Source organism: Ranitomeya imitator, chromosome 4, assembly GCF_032444005.1.
Source record: "Ranitomeya imitator isolate aRanImi1 chromosome 4, aRanImi1.pri, whole genome shotgun sequence".
Classification (NCBI taxonomy): Eukaryota; Metazoa; Chordata; class Amphibia; order Anura; family Dendrobatidae; genus Ranitomeya; species Ranitomeya imitator.
Window position 1 is genome coordinate 631427474 of NC_091285.1, and position 18859 is coordinate 631446332.

The window sequence follows — 18859 nt, forward strand, 5'->3', positions numbered from 1 at the left end:
TAAACGAACAACTGATGTGTGAAGGAGCCCTTACTTTTGGGGCTTCTGAACCTGCACAAACTGATGGAGTGAGCTAGTAGCATTCTTTTAATTATTACTAGGGAAGATGTCCACACACCCTAGTTAGCGGTCGGTCAAGTGTCCTTCCCGATCCTCCATGCACTTTTTGTTGGGAAAGGTTCTTCCTGTTTCTTCTTTTCAGCTTGTGTTTTAGTGGTATAAACCTGATAACCAGAACTATTTTTGCTCTTCCTTTTTGGCTAAACACAGAATCTTTTGGGAAACCATGAACTTGGAGGACCTGTACCGTTTGTTTTCCTACTCCCTCGCTCTGCGGCAAGTTTACAAAAATGTAGAATGAGGGAGAAAAAAATATATCTTGGGAAAGAAAAGAGTATAGATTTAGATAAAGGCGGAAAACAAGCAATGTGATAACAGGAAGAATGAAAACAAGACTTGTGGGAATGCTACAAGTAGCTCTCTAGATAGGGACAACAAGGTAAGACGTGATAGCGGAGATAATGGAGGCTTCTACAAGGCTGTGCTAAAGCCATCTGTGTGGATAAGCAGAGACAGCAGCACTCAGCGTCCATCTTTATCTCTTCTGTCTCTAGTTTACAGCCTTTGGAGTCTTCACTTTTCTGATATCTCAAGTCTGATATGATATACACATGTCGATTTGTTTTCAGTCTTAGGGTACCGTCACACACTGCCATTTCGACCGGTACGACGGTACGATTCGTGACGTTCCAGCGATATCGTTACGATATCGCTGTGTCTGACACGCAGCAGCGATCAGGGATCCTGCTGAGAATCGTACGTCGTAGCAGATCGTTTAGAACTTTCTTTCGTCGCTGGATCTCCCGCTGTCATCGCTAGATCGGTGTGTGTGACACCGATCTAGCGATGCGTTCTCTTGTAACCAGGGTAAACATCGGGTTACTAAGCGCAAGGCCGCGCTTAGTAACCCGATGATTACCCTGGTTACAAGCGTAAAACTAAAAAAAAAAAAACAGCACATACTTACATTCTGGTGTCCGTCAGGTCCCTTGCTGTCTGCTTCCCGCACTCAGTGACTGCCGGCCGTAAAGTGAAAGCAGAGCACAGCGGTGACGTCACCGCTGTGCTGTGCTTTCACTTTCACTTTACGGCCGGCAGTCAGTGAGTGCGGGAAGCAGACAGCAAGGGACCTGACGGACACCAGAATGTAAGTATGTGCTGTTTGGTTTTTTTTACGCTGGTAACCAGGGTAAACATCGGGTTACTAAGCGCGGTCCTGCGCTTAGTAACCCGATGTTTACCCTGGTTACCCAGGGACCTCGGCATCGTTGGTCGCTGGAGAGCTGTCTGTGTGACAGCTCCCCAGCGACCACACTACGATTTACCTACGATCACGGCCAGGTCATATCGCTGGTCGTGATCGTAGGTAAATCGTATAGTGTGACGGTACCCTTAAGGTACCGTCACATTAAGCGACGCTGCAGCGATATAGACAACGATGCCGATCGCTGCAGCGTCGCTGTTTCATCGTTGTGTGGTCGCTGGAGAGCTGTCACACAAACAGCTCTCCAGCGACCAACGATGCCGAAGTCCCCTGGTAACCAGGGTAAACATTGGGTTACTAAGCGCAGGGCCGCGCTTAGTAACCCGATGTTTACCCTGGTTACCATTGTAAATGTAAAAAAAACCAAAAAAACACTACATACTTACATTCCGGTGTCTGTCGCGTCCCCCGCCTTCAGCTTCCCTGCACTGTGTAAGCGCCGGCCGTAAAGCAGAGCGGTGACGTCACCGCTGTGTTCTGCTTTACGGCCGGCCGGCGCTGACACAGTGCAGGGAAGCTGACGCCGGGGGACGCGACAGACACCGGAATGTAAGTATGTAGTGTTTTGTTTTTTTTACATTTACAATGGTAACCAGGGTAAATATCGGGTTACTAAGCGCGGCCCTGCGCTTAGTAACATAGTTAGTAAGGCCGAAAAAAGACATTTGTCCATCCAGTTCAGCCTATATTCCATCATAATAAATCCCCAGATCTACGTCCTTCTACAGAACCTAATTGTATGATACAATATTGTTCTGCTCCAGGAAGACATCCAGGCCTCTCTTGAACCCCTCGACTGAGTTCGCCATCACCACCTCCTCAGGCAAGCAATTCCAGATTCTCACTGCCCTAACAGTAAAGAATCCTCTTCTATGTTGGTGGAAAAACCTTCTCTCCTCCAGACGCAAAGAATGCCCCCTTGTGCCCGTCACCTTCCTTGGTATAAACAGATCCTCAGCGAGATATTTGTATTGTCCCCTTATATACTTATACATGGTTATTAGATCGCCCCTCAGTCGTCTTTTTTCTAGACTAAATAATCCTAATTTCGCTAATCTATCTGGGTATTGTAGTTCTCCCATCCCCTTTATTAATTTTGTTGCCCTCCTTTGTACTCTCTCTAGTTCCATTATATCCTTCCTGAGCACCGGTGCCCAAAACTGGACACAGTACTCCATGTGCGGTCTAACTAGGGATTTGTACAGAGGCAGTATAATGCTCTCATCATGTGTATCCAGACCTCTTTTAATGCACCCCATGATCCTGTTTGCCTTGGCAGCTGCTGCCTGGCACTGGCTGCTCCAGGTAAGTTTATCATTAACTAGGATCCCCAAGTCCTTCTCCCTGTCAGATTTACCCAGTGGTTTCCCATTCAGTGTGTAATGGTGACATTGATTCCTTCTTCCCATGTGTATAACCTTACATTTATCATTGTTAAACCTCATCTGCCACCTTTCAGCCCAAGTTTCCAACTTATCCAGATCCATCTGTAGCAGAATACTATCTTCTCTTGTATTAACTGCTTTACATAGTTTTGTATCATCTGCAAATATCGATATTTTACTGTGTAAACCTTCTACCAGATCATTAATGAATATGTTGAAGAGAACAGGTCCCAATACTGACCCCTGCGGTACCCCACTGGTCACAGCGACCCAGTTAGAGACTATACCATTTATAACCACCCTCTGCTTTCTATCACTAAGCCAGTTACTAACCCATTTACACACATTTTCCCCCAGACCAAGCATTCTCATTTTGTGTACCAACCTCTTGTGCGGCACGGTATCAAACGCTTTGGAAAAATCGAGATATACCACGTCCAATGACTCACCGTGGTCCAGCCTATAGCTTACCTCTTCATAAAAACTGATTAGATTGGTTTGACAGGAGCGATTTCTCATAAACCCATGCTGATATGGAGTTAAACAGTTATTCTCATTGAGATAATCCAGAATAACATCCCTCAGAAACCCTTCAAATATTTTACCAACAATAGAGGTTAGACTTACTGGCCTATAATTTCCAGGTTCACTTTTAGAGCCCTTTTTGAATATTGGCACCACATTTGCTATGCGCCAGTCCTGCGGAACAGACCCTGTCGCTATAGAGTCCCTAAAAATAAGAAATAATGGTTTATCTATTACATTACTTAGTTCTCTTAGTACTCGTGGGTGTATGCCATCCGGACCCGGAGATTTATCTATTTTAATCTTATTTAGCCGGTTTCGCACCTCTTCTTGGGTTAGATTGGTGACCCTTAATATAGGGTTTTCATTGTTTCTTGGGATTTCACCTAGCATTTCATTTTCCACCGTGAATACCGTGGAGAAGAAGGTGTTTAACATGTTAGCTTTTTCATCGTCATCTACAACCATTCTTTCCTCACTATTTTTTTAAGGGGCCTACATTTTCAGTTTTTATTCTTTTACTATTGATATAGTTGAAGAACAGTTTGGGATTAGTTTTACTCTCCTTAGCAATGTGCTTCTCTGTTTCCTTTTTGGCAGCTTTAATTAGTTTTTTAGATAAAGTATTTTTCTCCCTATAGTTTTTTAGAGCTTCAATGGTGCCATCCTGTAACCCGATGTTTACCCTGGTTACAAGTGAAGACATCGCTGAATCAGCGTCACACACACCAATTCAGCGATGTCAGCGGGTGATCCAGCGACGAAATAAGGTGCTGGCCTTCTAGCTCCGACCAGCGATTTCACAGCAGGATCCTGATCGCTGCTGCGTCAAACACAACGAGATCGCTATCCAGGATGCTGCAACGTCACGGATCGCTATCGTTATCGTTCTAAAGTCGCTCAGTGTGAAGGTACCTTTACGTCCACTAAGGGGATTGTCCGCTTGACCAGAACTTTTGTATTTTTAGAAATGTTTCCGAAAGATATGCAAAAAGAGACCCCATTAATTAGCTAGAATGGCAATATAGATTGATTGCCACCAATGAGAGTTTTTGCCTAAAGTTACACCATGTGCACCTGAACTTTGGGTCCCCCACAAAAATAGAGGGGTCCAAGAAATTCAGGTAAATCCCTCCATACTAGACTAATGTTGACTGAACCTCCTTAAATCAAGTTTGATGCTATGTATAGGGGGTTACGGCAACTGGTTGTAATGTTTTGGGGCTCACACTCCTCTTAATTGTTTGCTGCCAAATCAGATATCAAATGGATGTACGATCGGGCTTGTCCGATTTTAGACTGCCGATCGCTTTCTTCTACCGGAAATAAACCGCTGGCCGAAATGTCTGTCAGTGGCTCTGTCAAAGAGAACACAGGAGCACACGGCTGAGCAAGAGGTCCTGTGTATGGAAGAAATGGCCACTGTGACTGAAATATTGTTAGAATGACAGTCCTCTACTGTGTATGCCCTTCTTAAGTGTACCTCAAAATCTGGCGAGTCTAGAGTAATACAAGAGCTAATCTCTTCTAATGGGAATGAGAAACAGGAGAAGTGACCCAAGACTATGTAAGGGGGTGGCAGGTCCCCTCAGTTGCACCCTCCTCTCCTTCTGTGTGACCCCCCTGTGCACTGTATGTACAGCTCTGGCAAAAATTAAGAGACCACCACATCAAAAGCCTGTCATAGGCAGCCCAATCTCCAGACCTGAACCCCATTGAAAACCTCTGGAATGTAATCAAGAGGATGATGGATATTCACAAGCCATCAAACAAGGAACTGCTTACATTTTGCTCAAAAATATACCTATAAAGAGAAAAATCAGACACATTTTTGCAAGAGCTGTAAATATGTTATGTATTCTTAATGTATTGTGCTGTGTTTGCCTGGTCCTAATGTTTACTATTGTAATGTATGTATCTGTGTGTTAGAAGTAGGGAAAGACTTAAGTAACTTAGGGGGCTGGGTCAGCAGCCTCCAGAGCAGACAGGAAGTCTTGGTCTGCAAGCAGTAAGCCCTGGTAAGTTGTCCAGGGCAGATATGTGTGCTACAGAAGGGGCATTGCCAGACTCCTGGATGCAAGACATCTGCTGCCCCGAACCAAGGAGTTATATTTACTGAAGGCTTACATCATAGGTCCCCAGGACTTGGGAAGAGCCTTGGCTATAGGGGTCTCAGGGGCCCAGATGCCAGAGATTGGATAACTGCAAATCTCGGCCACTGTGGACGTTGTGTGTATGGCTGCAGCACGTGTCAGGGAAAGAGCAGGAAGCCAGTGTTGAAATTGTCTTTTTGTCGATCCTTCATCCTTTGTTCAATATAAGTTCCTTTCCTCTGTTCGAGTACAGCTGCCTGCAGTTAACCTGTGGGGAAAAGCTGTGTTGGTCCCATCTATGTGTATCTATCTATGCAAGGGATCGGGGGTGCTCAATGACTGTTTGCTCAGTAGACTCTGCCCATGTACTATGCCTTTAAACAACTTTCCACAACTACCCCAATTTCCACCGGTCACCCTTGTTACAACTACACAATGGGCCTTGGCATGTAGTTCCAATACAGCTTCACTATTGAAGGCGGGATGACGCAAGCAGTGACAGGTTGTTCCTCTAAATTGGCAATTGTGTAGGCCTTCGGGCAACTAGTTTTGTGTAGTGGGAGCCTTTCGGTGTGTTTACATCAACTTAAGAGCTTATGCCTGGAAAATCATCCATAGGGCTCCACTCAAAGGAGGCAAATATATTCCATTGTATGGTTATACTCTGGGTCACATCATGGCCTTCTGTCAGAAGTACAGGCCAGGAAATCCTCCTGATGTATACCCCCATCAAAGGCTTAAAGGGATTGTCCCATAAATATTTCTAACCTATCCACAGGATATATGTGCTCAATCACTGGGGCTCCAGGACGCCACCATGTCAGAAGGGAGCATTAATGAGCATGTGTGATCACTGTGTATAGGAGTGGTAGTTGCACATGCTCATTACCACTCTATTCACACAGAGAAGTTTGGACCCTTCCCTACCCATTGTCGGGATCAGTGGAGGTCTCAGCAGCAATTCCCAAAGAGATCGTATTGATCACATATGTCCTATGGATGAGTGAGAGATGTTGTTAATGGGTATTCTTTTTTTGTTTTGTATTCGCATCAAAACACCATTCATGAATTTGGTGCAAAATCAACTTTTTACCTCAGAAAATTTCAAATGCTTTAAAAACTCTCACATTGTGTCAAAACGAAAAGTCAGATTCCGCCAATATTAGCAAGTTTGATCCGATCCGACGACATATTCCTCAACTAAATGGCAAAGACATGACATGACTATATTCCTAGAGTTAGCTGACAGCAGTTGTCCCTTTTGCTTCCGCTCATCATTAATGTATATTGTACTATAGATTATGGCCTTTCGATTGGGGTGCAGCAGCCGTGACTAACATGGCCAAACCTCCTGCCCAAAGTATACAGCTGATACCAACGAATGGTGCAGGTGAGGCCAGGGTTGGGACGTTACTACGAAAACAGATGAATTCAGAGGAATCGCCTGTACAACAATGAACCTGCCCTACCCCTCCTGACAAAAGGTAGACAAGCTGGCTTTGTGAGTCAATAAAGTGCCACTTTAAAGGGAACCTCTCCTCAGATTCATGCTGCCCCATTGCAGCTAGGTATGTGTTACTCTGAAAGACTGCTGTGTTTTTAGGAAAACATACATTTAAAAAACCGAGGCCGGTACCTGGCAGCTTCTCTCCTTCCCGTTCTAGTTGATTGACAGGTCTATCCCTATGTTTGTACATAAGGTAAAATCTGTCTGTCAAAGGGAAAGGGGGACTCGCTTTGGCCTAGTCATTCGAGAAACATTCTAGTCTATGAGTGCCAAAGTAATCGGATCCCATACAGATCATCCTTGTAGCATCCAATTTTTACAGATACACCACTATTAGTGATCGAGGAAACTGTAATTGGTCTTGTACGTTATAACTTATGTAAATATGGATGTCACACAGATGACAATATGGATGAAAATCGGACGACTTTCCGTGTGCTCGTCTGACCACGGCCTTGAGTACACACTGAATAGACTTTTATTAAACAACCCAACAGAAGAGGACGACTTGAGAACTTGCATTAAATGTGATTTTGATTTTTATTTCCTGGTAGAAATAAAAAATTTTGATATATCTTGCAAAATAATAAAGACTTACAGGTGGACGAGTGAATCTGACAAAATTAGAATTCATCTGCTCACTCAAATTTGGCCAAAAAAATTCAATTTGCAGCTAATTTATTTTGTGTCACTTGAATGTTCCTCATTTTGATCAGGGTCTCGGCAGATGCCAGTGCATAATAACATATAATAATATAGTCAGTTGTTCACCTTTGCATTGTTCCCAAAGCTTCCTGCCTAGTCCTGGGCTGGTTCACTCCTACTCCGTCCTCTCCTGTCCTTCATGGCATTATCTTCAGCCTCTTCCATCACTCTCCGCCTGCGCTGGTTCACTCCTACTCCATCCTCTCCTGTCCTTCATGGCATTATCTTCAGCGTCTTTCATCACTCTCCGCCTGCACTGGTTCACTCCTACTCCGTCCTCTCCTGTCCTTCATGGCATTATCTTCAGCACCTTCCATCACTCTCCGCCTGCGCTGGTTCACTCCTACTCCATCCTCTCCTGTCCTTCATGGCATTATCTTCAGCGTCTTCCATCACTCTCCGCCTGCGCTGGTTCACTTCTACTCCATCCTCTCCTGTCCTTCATGGCATTATCTTCAGCGTCTTCCATCACTCTCCGCCTGCGCTGGTTCACTCCTACTCCATCCTCTCCTGTCCTTCATGGCATTATCTTCAGCACCTTCCATCACTCTCCGCCTGCGCTGGTTCACTCCTACTCCATCCTCTCCTGTCCTTCATGGCATTATCTTCAGCGTCTTCCATCACTCTCCGCCTGCGCTGGTTCACTCCTACTCCATCCTCTCCTGTCCTTCATGGCATTATCTTCAGCGTCTTCCATCACTCGCCGCCTGCGCTGAGTAGGTATTGGGAGACATACATCAGGATGTGACAAGTGTCACCCGAGATGCTGTATAACCTTCAGCCGTCTGCCATCTGGCAGTGGCGCACTACACAAATCACACAAAAAAAATTGGATTTGAGAAAATCTGAATTTTTGGGAACATTTGAGGCAAATTCAGTTCTTTATGAAACAATTTGCTAATATTATGAGTATTACCAGTGTGTTGTTATCATGCATGGCTCTTGCCTCCATTATTTATAGAGTACGTCGAGTGTAGGTTGGCAGGTTACAATGTGAATGAGCAAACTTCAATACTTTTATCAGTTGGGAAGAGCAGGTAGTGATGACTCTTGTACAAAATGTTCCACGTGTCATTCTTATGTAAAACTGATTATCATTCTTGGCTACCAAATCCATATTTGCTAGCATACGTGACTGACTTTCCCTGAATCTTTGAGGAAGATTGCACAATGGATCAAATGTCCCACTTCACTCACAGTCATGGTTGAAAGTGTTGGCACCCTTGAAATGGCCCAAGAACGTTATTGCAATTACACTTGTTTTCATAGAATCATATCATATAATCATAGAATGGTAGAGTTGGAAGAAATCTCCTAGGTCATCTGGTCCAACCCCCTGGTCAAAGCAGAATTCACTTAACCATCTCAGATAGACGTCTGTCTAGCCTCTATTTGAAGACTTCCATTGAAGGAGAACTCGCCACCTCTCGTGGCAGCCTGATCCACTCATTGATCACCCTGTCAAAAAGCTTTTTCTAATATCTAATCTGTGTCTCCTCCCATTCAGTTTCATCCCATTGCTTCTAGTCTTTGCTTGTGCAAATTAGAATAAAGATGATCCTTCTACAATGTGACAGCCCTTGAGATATTTGTAGACAGCTATTAAGTCTCCTCTCAGTCTTTTTTTTGCAAGCTAAACATTCCCAAATCCTGTAACCATTCCTCATAGGATATGGCTTGCCGACCGGTCACCATTCTGGTCGCTCTTCTCTGAACTTGCTCCAGTTTGTTGATGTCTTTTTTAAAATGTGGTGCCCAAAACTGGGAACAGTATTCCAGATAAGGTCTGACCAAAGAGGAGCAATAATGACTTCACATGATCTAGACTGTATGCTTCTGTTAATACATCCCAGAATTGCATTTGCCTTTTTTGCTGCTGCATCACACTATTGACTCATGTTCATTTTCTGCTCTATTAGTATACCCAAGTCTTTTTCACATGTGCTGTTGCTTAGCCCTATTCCTCCCATTCTGTATATACTTTTTTCATTTTTATTGTCCAGATGTAGTACTTTGCAGTTTCCCATGTTAAAAACCATTCTGTTAAGGTACCGTCACACTAAGCGACGCTGCAGCGATACCGACAACGATGTCGATCGCTGCAGCGTCGCTGTTTGGTCGCTGGGAAGCTGTCACACAGACAGCTCTCCAGCGACCAACGATGCCCTGGTAACCAGGGTAAACATCGGGTTACTAAGCGCAGGGCCGCGCTTAGTAACACGATGTTTACCCTGGTTACCAGCGTAAAAGTAAAAAAAAAAAACACTACATACTTACATTCCGCTGTCTGTCCTCCGGCGCTCTGCTTTCCTCTGCACTGTGTAAGCACAGCGGCCGGAAAGCACAGCGGTGACGTCACCGCTGTGCTCTACTTTCCGGCTGGCCGGCGCTCACAGTGCAGAGAAGCAGAGCGCCGGGGACAGACAGCGGAAGGTAAGTATGTAGTGTTTGTTTTTTTTTTACTTTTACGCTGGTAACCAGGGTAAACATCGGGTTACTAAGCGCGGCCCTGCGCTTAGTAACCCATTGTTTACCCTGGTTACCAGTGAAGACATCGCTGAATCGGCGTCACACACGCCGATTCAGCGATGTCTGCAGGGAGTCCAGCGACGAAATAAAGTTCTGGACTTTCTGCAGCGACCAACGCTGGCACAGCAGGGGCCTGATCGCTGCTGCCTGTCAAACTGAACGATATCGCTAGCCAGGACGCTGCAACGTCACGGATCGCTAGCGATATCGTTCAGTGTGACGGTACCTTTAGTTGCTGCCCACTGCTCCAGTTTATTTATATCTTTTTGAATCCTCTCTCTTTCTTCTCTAGGATTAGCTATCCCTCCTTGCTTTGTGTCATCAGCAAATTTAATCAGTTTACCCTCAATTCCTTCATCTAAATAATTGATAAAGCTGTTCAACAATACAGGGCCCAGGACAGAGCCCTGTGGTTCCCCACTTGAGACATTCTTCCAACTAGATGTGCAGCCATTTACGACCACTTTTTGGGTCCGATCACTAAGCCAGTTATGAATCCAGCTAACAGTTGCCTTGCCCATTCCATACTGAGTCATTTTTTCTATAAAGTTTGTGTGAGATACTTTGTCAAATGCTTTGCTGAAGTCAAGATATACTATATCTACAGCATTTCCCTGATCCACCCAGTCAGTGAGTCTGTCATAGAAGGAAATTAAGTTAGTCTGACATGACTTATTAGTTGCAAACCCATGCTGACTCATGTTACATGTTGTTTAATAATTTGTTCAAAGATCATTCCTGATAAAGAAGTCAGACTCACCGGCCTATAGTTCCCTGGGTCCACCTTCTTCCCCTTTTTGAAGATAGGAACAACATTTGCTCTTCTCCAGTCTTCTGGAACTTCTCCTTTTCTCCCAAAATTTTCAAAGATTGTCTTTCTTTGTCTGTATTGGACCAAAGCAAAATAAAAAAAACGATGAAAGGCAAATTGGACATAATTTCACATAAGACCCCCAAAAATGGTCCGGAAAAAAATTTGGAATTCTGGAATTTTTGGACCACTCTTCTTTTGCAAACTGCTCCAGAACCTCTCATATTTGAAGGCGCCTTCTCTCAACAGCAATTGTAAGATCTCTCCACAGAGGTTCAGTGGGATTTAGATCTGGACCCATCACTTCAGTACTCTCATCACTTTGCTTCCATCCATTTCTCGGTTCTTCGTGATGTATGTTTGGGGTCATTGTCCTGCTGGAAGACTCACGACTTAAGACGCAATCCCAGCTTTCTGACACTGGGCATTACATTGCAACACAAAATCCTTTTAGTAATATTCAGACTTCATGATACCTTGTACATAGTAAAGGCACCCAGTGAACGAGGCAGCAAAACAACCCCAAACACCATATTTGATTGAAGGTACTGTTCTTTGTAGGACTCATTGCGTTTTAAGTAAACAGTAGAATGATGTGCTTTACCAAAAAGCTCTATCTTGGTCTCATCTGTTCACAAGACGTTTTCCCAGAAGGATTTTGGCTAACTCGCGTACATTTTGGCAAACTGCAGTCTTGCTTTTTATGTCTCTGTGTCAACTTGAATTTCTTTGGAACTTGTTTGGGGCTTACTCCAGCAGGAGCAAGGCGGTCACAGAGGTGCACGCCACTCGTCCACTGCACCATTTCATGAATCAGGAGCGTCTGTCTCCAACCCATTTCCCTAACAAGATGTCATCCCTCTCTATGCAATGAGCGGTGCTTGAAAGGTCACCAGCCGTGCCCCCACGACTGAAAGCCCGAGGCTGCCGGGAGTTCATTACCTCCAGGCAGTGGTACTCTTAAGTTCAGACGTTGGACAGTGTCAGAGTGCTATTAACCTCTTATCTGCAGGTTAATCATATTTCTTTACATGACCAGTTCCCGAGGTTGGCTTCTGTGTACATGCACAAGCTTTCCAGAAAGTTAGTCTATCTAAATAAGATTTCCGTTACAGCAAGACCGTGACGATTAAAACAACAAGGAACAGAAACGCTGATAAGACGACATTTATTAGGTAATTCCTACACAAACACGAGCAAATGCACTTAAAGGTTGGATCAGATATTTCATTTTTAAAGGCAACCTGTCATTAATTTCATGCTGCCCAAACCACAGGCAGCATGAATCGGAGCCTGGCTTTGCGGCATATGCATTTTACACCGAAACTTTGGGGTTAGAACCGTCAGATAGAGACCTGACTAAGTCCAGCACCTTCTCCCAGCCCCGGTCCATTTCCTGTTGATTGACAGGTCTCTTCCATGTGTGCACAAAGGGACGTGTCGAAAAGAGGAGCACTGTAAAGAGAAGGTGCCAGACTAGACTTGTCTCTCCTCGGTTGTTTTTTTCCAGACTATGTTTCCTATGAAATGCCACGGTGTCTCAGAGTAAAAATTACCTCTCTGCAATCGGTCAGCCGAGCTGTGATTTTTGCTGCCCGTGGTTCGACCAGCACAAATCTAATGACAGGTTCCCTTCTCATTATCAGATATTCCCCTGTATAAGCAGAGGAGTAAATGAAAGCTCCTGAGACCCAGTGCAAAGTTTGTAACAAGACCCCCCGCTGTTTCATGTGCTATTGCTAATATTGGTGTCTTCCTATGTGACACAATGGCCACATGAGGCACCAGCAGGGGTGTAACTACAGTCGGTGCAGGGGTTGCAATCGCTCCCAAGCCGGGGAGCCTACGGTCCCCAAAAGTCTCTTAGACCTATATGAAAAGACTAATGCTATTCTAGATTTGCAATTATTGGGGGCCCCATTAGAGCTTTTGCATCGGGCGCATGTTTTTCAAGTTATGCCACTGGGCACTAGGGTGCAATTGCGACTATTACCTCTGCACCCCCTATGGCTCAGATCATTTTACAATCGGAGAATCTTCCTGTGTAGTATCGGAATAAACCTCATACACAGTGAAGAATGTAAGTCCGCAAGGACAGGGTCCTCTCCCATCTGTACCAGTCTGTCATTGTAAATTTGTTTACTGTACACGATATCTATAATCCTGTATGTAACCCCTTTTCACATGTACAGCACCATGGAATTAATGGTGCTATATAAATAAATAATAATAATAATAATTACTATCTACCTGATTGTTATACCTGCTCACCCACAACCTTCAGGACTTCTCTTTGCGGAGTATTAGGCTACGTTCCCACAATGATTCTTTTACGCGGGGTATTTTCGAAAAAATGTAAGTAATCTTTTTTACGTAATGGGTGGAAAAAATCTGCAACACTAAAATTTCATCAAAAACTCATCATGGGAATGTAGCCTTATACTTTCCGGGTCACCTAGTTCAGAGAGCACAGTGATCGCTGGGGAGTGTGAATCCCGCTTTTATAGAATGGAAAATATCACACAGCGGGGGCCCAGCGCATTTTTGCTGGCAGTCCGGAAAATGTATTTAATTTAGGGCTTATTAGATTTGCCATGATATAATCTGCTAATAGACCTGGTTACAGCGAGTAAATCTGCACTGTGCATAATAGTCCGCTCACTTTGCTGCACCCTCCTAAAAAGTGTCACGAGGTATATACAACCCAGGGGCTGAAGAAATACAGGATGGAAAAATATTACTCATGGATTTAAAGGAGCGCTGAGCCTAAAGTTGACAGATGTTTAAAGGGGACCTGTCACCTTGGAAAATGCTATTACATTTACCTGCAGAGATAGGGTTAATCTGCAGGCTCTATAGCATTACAATGCTGCCTGGTCGCCTAACTGAAAGTGTGGCTTCTTGGAGAAAATTAACTTATTTCCTACTGAACAACTCCCTTAAGCTGTGTGCACACAGTGTCTTTTCAGCAGGGCCGGACTGGCCATTTGGCAATTCTGGCAAATGCCAGAAGGACCGGTCTGGTTGTGGGCTGCCTTGCTGCTGCATTGTTAACAAAATCTGTGTTATCAGGACACCCATACTGTTAAGAGTTGTGACGGAGCACAAAGTCGCTGACACCGTCACTTACCCCAGTAGGCCACGGGTATCATCAGACATATTAGTCTTGTAGTAAATCTCGTTTTCCCTCTATCCAGGGTAATATCTACTATATAAAGCTGAATGTGTGTGTGTGTGTGTGTGTGTATGTATGTATGTATGTCCGGGATTGGCATCTGCACCATCGCAGCTACAGCCACAAAATTTTGCACAGTCACACGTCTGGACCCCTAGAGCGTCATAGGCTATGTTGTGAGGCGAAATTTTAACCCCGCGCGTTCCAATTCACCAAACAATTTTGCCCCTATCTACATAATGGGGAAAAAGTGTAAGGAAAAGTGCTTGAGGCGTCGCAGCTACAGCCACAAAATTTTGCACAGTCACACGTCTGGACCCCGAGAGCATCATAGGCTATGTTGTGAGTTGAAATTTTAACCCCACGCTTTCCAATTCACCAAATAATTTTGCCCCTATCTACATAATGGGGAAAAAAGTGAAAGGAAAAGTGTTGGAGGCAAATTGACAGCTGCCAGATGTGAACAAGGGGGACTTAAAGAGTGAGAGCGATGGCGCCAAAGAGTATATACCGTACAGTTGCTAAGGTGGGGCCCCGACATGGGATACTCACCACACACGGGGATATGGACACACACAAAATGCGCCACACACTACCACGTGCTTGAACACATATACCACCCTCAGCACACATTTCACCACACATACACCAACCTCGCCACATAAAAGTCGAAACACAAAAGTCGCCGCTCAAATCTTGCCACGCGCAAAACTCGCCACATGCAAAAACTAGGCTCACGCAAAACTCACCACAAGTGCAAAACTCACCTCATTGATAACTCTCCACAAGCAAAACTTGCACACGCGGAAAAATTGCCACATGTACAAAAGTTGCAGCACATGCAAAAGTTGCCTCACACACAACTTGCACATACTCAAAAGGCACCACACCTAAAACTCGCCATGCGCAAAACTCGCCATGCGCAAAACTTGCTGCACACAACTTGCTACACTAACCTGTCACATGCAACTCGACACACAAAAAGTTGCTACATGCATGTTGCCACACAAAACTCATCTCACAAAAGTCGCTACATGCATGTCGCCACACGCAACTCAACACACACAACTTGACAAACGAAACTCGCCCTAAAACACACACAAGTCTGGTATTATCCTTCAAAAATAAAAATTAGATTAATAAGCAGACAAACTACAAGAGCAACAAATGTACCATATAGGAAATACGGCAGCTGTCAGTCACATGACCTGTCTATTATGTGTATGTGTGAGCTAATATATACTGCCAGGGGGAGGGCTTCCTGTTGGCTGGGGATTTATCAGGCTGCCAATTTAGCTTACAAATACTGAGGTAAAAATACTGAGCAAATAATGTGTGAACGAGGTCTAATACAGGAGGAGATGACACACAGGTATATACTATATACAGGGGAGATGACACACAGATATATACTATATACAGGAGAGATGACACACAGGTATATACTATATAGAGGAGATGACATACAGGTACATACTATATACAGGAGGAGATGACACACAGGTATATACTATATACAGGAGCAGATGACCTACAGGTATATACTATATACAGGAGGAGATGACATACAGGTATATGCTATATATAGAAGATGACATAAAGGTATATACTATATACAGGAGGAGATGACACACAGATGTATACTATATACAGGGGAGATGACACACAGGTATATACTATATACAGGAGGAGATGACATACAGGTATATACTATATATAGAAGGAGATGACATACAGGTATATACTATATATAGGAGGAGATGACATACAGGTATATACTATATACAGGGGAGATGACACACAGCAGGTATATTATATATACAGGGGAGATGACATACAGGTATATACTATATACAGGAGATGACATACAGGTGTATACTATATATAAGGGAGATGACAAACATGTATATACTGAGGTGAAAATGAAAAGGTGTGAGTGCAAAATGAGAGGAGTGATGGAAAATAGTGGAGTGATCGGAAAATGACAGATGTGAGGTCGAAATGACAAGTGTTAGGGGGGAATGAGAGGAGTGAGGGAGAAAATGAGAGGTGTAAGGGAGAAAATGAGAGATATGAGGGGGAAAATGAAAGATGTGATTGGGAAAATGAGAGGCGTGATGGGAAAATAAGAGAAGTGAGGTGCTATAACTAACCACAGATATTTACTATGCCCAGGCAACGCCGGGCTCTTCAGCTAGTTAGTAATATATCCCATCTGGTGCTTGGAGATGGAGAAAACATGGGCCTGTGTGATTTCAAATGCCAGGGCTGAACTTCAGCCTCAGTCCGTACCTGCTTTTCAGGTGGCTTCTGCCTGGAATCCATCTCTAAATGCGCCCCCATAAAATCAACATAGTGCACAGCAATGTCAAAACGGCAGTGTTGTGCACTATGTTCAGTTTATGGGCATTGGTTGAGATTTTGGACTGTATCCTCGCCAAAAAAAACTCCAAATTACAAACTCCAGGTGCACATAGTCCAAAGGTGCCCATGTGCCTACAGTAGCTGTTGGCCGAACACGGATTTGGCCAGCAGCTATCTCTCTCCATCTCGACCTACAAATTTTGCCGAGTGTGCATGATCATAATGGAGTAAATCACTGTCAGAAATTTCTCCCCATGGCTTACCTCTCCTAGGAACAAAAGGATTGGGTCTTGAAATTCATCACGGCTGATTCTCTGTTCTTCGGAAAGATCTATCAGGCTACCTAATGGTGTTCATACACCTCAGCCATTAGTTAATTACTTGTTTGGCCAACAGAACACTCCCCATTGAGTTTTCATTGTGTGGCAGTAGTGGTCATGTTACAGCAAGAGGAAGCGAGAGGACTAACAAGGAAGCAGGAGGACCAACAACATTACCAAGGAACTGCGAGGGTCCGGTAGACGGTTACAATTTTATTTTTTTAATTCCAGACTACTATTTTTCAATTTTTGAAATAGAAAAAATGGGACGAGCAACCCCATTAATGAAAAATGTTGTTTTAGGATGAACAGACGCAAATCGCAACCCTATAAGTGATGGTTACAAGAATTAGGCCGGGCACAGCCATGCGTGCACGTGTAGTCACTGTGTGTGGCGGTCTGTCCTTTGTGACCGGTATGAGACAAAGCACATGATCCGGGCCCGGACAGCCATTCTTGTGTGGGGAGAGTAGGATGTTTGTGGTGATAATTACAGGTCCGTGAGACAGACTGGAACTTTGTCATAACTCCTGCGGCCTCTGTTTGTTTCTGGCTGCCTTGGAAAAGTTAAAAGGTGACAGGATGTGTCATATTTCATCAGAGCAGGTTAATAAGTGCTCACAACTGAATGTCTCACTGCACCGTCCTGAAAAAGTTTTTCATTAAAGTTTCCAAAGTTCATAAAGTTGTAAATTATAATTCTATTCTTCTAACCAATATATGGCACACGTCACCACAACTCCCATAGGGGATGTCTCCAAGCTTACTAGGGCTACATCCTTGGTGCGGCAAGTACGTTCCCCTCTGTCATAAATCATCAGAAAATTATATATTGTTTAAATCAGGTGTATTTTCTAACAATTTTTGGCAATGTTTTTTATTCCATATCACGATCTTATTTTAAAAATAAAATATATACCGTATATATAAATTTAGCAATGTTCACAATACTTTACTTAAAGGGAACCTGTCAGCAGGTTTGGCCGATATGAGATACGGCCACAACCTTTCAGGGCTGATATATAACATTCTATAATGATATATATCTGACCCCAACCCGATCTGTAAGGAAAGAAAAAGACCTTATATTATACTCACCTGCGGGGCGGTCCTGTCCGAGAAGGTGTCGCTGTTCTTGGTTTGGCGCCTACCATTTTCTTACGATCGCCGCCTTCCTTCTTGCTTTCGTCATCCACATGAAGCAAGATCGTAAGAAGATGACATAGATACCACCAAAACATTTTAAAATCCGACAGATAAAATATGTCAGTGTGAAATTGGAGGCATACACAAATGCAGCCCATGGACATCTATGGGTGACGGGTTATGGCTGAGTACAGCCTTTAGAGAACTGTAATTTAGACATGTACATGAACCCTGGCCTTCATGGAAGAGGAGAAGGCAAGGACATATTCATTTATTGGTGTTTTTATTGGCATGTATGATATGTTGGTGCATGCTATGTGTTTGATGGGTGGAGGCAGATAAACCTACTTACAGGACTATAACTGTATAGAAAGTAATTAAAAAAATGTCTCAGACACTTCATGAATCAGTAGGATTTACAGAGAGGTAATAAAAAAAGAAGTGGGTAAAGTAATAGAGATCACGTAGGAATAATTGGAAATACGACTCAAACTGCCCATAGACATTAGAGGTTTAGATTTTTGGCACATCCTTTGGATATTGTCAAAATCCATGTCTACATGGGCTTTCAGACCCTCAATTGATGGCGGACGTGAGGAGAAAAACAAATTGGAAGGGTCGGAATTCTCTTGCCAGATTCTTTTCTTTGCCGAATTCTTTGCCCGACATTTCTGAGCGCCCGTGAAAATACAGGCCTATCTGGATGGGTTGAATGGCAAATTAATGAAAAAAAAAAACAACCAATAGGTTTCGAAAAACAACATCGGCGCCTTGTGCTTGTAAAACGTTTATATCCACCAATGTATTAAAGACGTGATGCTTAGATACCCAAAGCGCAATCCAATCTTGCAAACGGGAAGACAGCACAGGAACTTCCCGATCAATAGAAGGGGTGACACTAACCAAAATTAGCCCCCTCTCAACGTTTCTGGCTGCCTTTATGGTGCACACACCCCTTCTTTTAAGAAGCCGGCT